Raw genomic sequence first — 1,731 nt, 5'->3', positions numbered from 1 at the left:
TTTGACTTGTTCTTAATTATGTGTTTTTAATTCTTGTTTTAATATTCCAGGATATTGATTCAAGTTAATGCTCTTATTCAGAGGAGGAAAAGACCCTGTCTAAGAGTAAATTTGTCGTAATTAAGCGGAGTTGATTGCACGCCTAGAGATAGGGTGATAAGGTTTTGCTGGATTAGGGTGAAACCTAATAAGGGGATCCATAGATTGAGTTAATGCAACACTAGGGTGTTAATTAGAAAGAGATTTCAATTAATCAATCTAGGGTGAGACCTTATTAGTCTCGAGAGAGATAATAGTATAACTTAGGGATTTCTACGGATCAAGTCAAATGGATAAATTTTCTAATTCAGAGTCAAATAACAAGTGAAGTCTAAGTGGATTTTTCCTTGGGTATTGTCTTAATAAATCAAATTTTCCCATTTTTTTCCCCAATTTCTCTCTGTGCATCCTTATTTTAGTTAATTAGTTTAGATAAACAAACCCCTTAAATTTTAGGCTAGATAATAAAAAGGTACTATTGGTTCCTTTGGGTTCGACAATCCAGTCTTGCTAAAGCTATACTACTGTTCGATAGGTACACTTGCCTTCATTGTGATAATAGTTAGTTTCAAGAACGATAAATTATAAATCTTTAAAACCTGTCGCGAATATCACGTATCAAGTTTTTGGCGCCGTTGCCGGGGAACTAAGATATTAGGAACACTCGATTTTTATTACTTTAGCCATTTTACTTTATTTGCAATTTAAATTTTTATTTTCTTTTCTAATTTTTCTTTTATTTGTTCCTGGCAGGTTTTTATAGTGTATGACTAGAAGAAACTCGTCGGGACCATTATTGTTTGATAGTAAGATCGATCGCACAGTTCACAGAAACTGAAGAGAAATAAGGCGAAGCTTATGATACACAGAGGAAGAGCAAGAGGACGATACTTGAACCACAACTGAGGAGATGACTGAAAACTAGGAAAACCCGCTACCTCCTGCGATTGCCGTTGATCCAGTAAATTAGAACCCTGCTCTACGTACTATGTATGATTATGCTAAACCCTCTTTAACAGGAACTGAATCGAGCATAGTTAGGCCTGCTGTTGCTGCGAATAATTTTGAACTGAAACCTAACACCATTCAAATGATCCAACAGTTTGTTCAGTTTGATGGTTTGCAAGACGAGGACCCAAATGCTTATTTGGCAAATTTATTAGAATTTTGCGACACTTTTAAAATCAATGGCGTTTATGATGATGCCATTCATCTTCGGTTATTCTCTGTTTCATTGAGGAACAAAATTAAACTGTGGTTGAACTCGTTACCATGAGGGCCAATCACTACTTGGGGACAAATGACCGAAAAGTTTTTATTAAAATATTTTTGGCCGGCTAAAACAGCTAAATTACGTAATGATATCTCTTCTTTTGTGCAGATGGATTTAGAAACACTCTACGATGCATGGGAGAGATACAAGGACCTTTTACGAAGATGCCTTCACTATGGGTTACCACTTTGGCTACAGGTTCAAATGTTTCACAATGGCCTGAATCCTTTGACTAGACAGATGATTGACGCAACTGCTGGTGGAACTATCAGTAGTAAGACACCTGAGGATGCTTATGAATTTATAGAAGAAACGTCACTGAATAATTATCAATGGCAAGTCATGAGGACAAAGCCAACGAAAACAGCCGGCGTTTTTAACGTCGATTTGGTCACCATGCTCTCTAATCAGGTAGAACT

General features: G+C 36.5%; 1 non-coding gene across 1 annotated transcript; it reads right to left on the bottom strand.

Moving 5' to 3' along the window:
• Window positions 1-1,387: 1,387 nt before the first annotated feature.
• LOC128293577 (small nucleolar RNA R71) lies at window positions 1,388-1,494 on the bottom strand. Its single transcript, XR_008283758.1, has one exon. It is a non-coding gene; the product is annotated as a small nucleolar RNA R71 (small nucleolar RNA).
• Window positions 1,495-1,731: the final 237 nt, after the last annotated feature.

Source organism: Gossypium arboreum, chromosome 5 (assembly GCF_025698485.1).
Source record: "Gossypium arboreum isolate Shixiya-1 chromosome 5, ASM2569848v2, whole genome shotgun sequence".
Taxonomy (NCBI): domain Eukaryota; kingdom Viridiplantae; phylum Streptophyta; class Magnoliopsida; order Malvales; family Malvaceae; genus Gossypium; species Gossypium arboreum.
The sequence above is the reverse complement of the archived record's forward strand: the minus strand, read 5'-3'. Positions and strand labels throughout refer to the sequence as shown.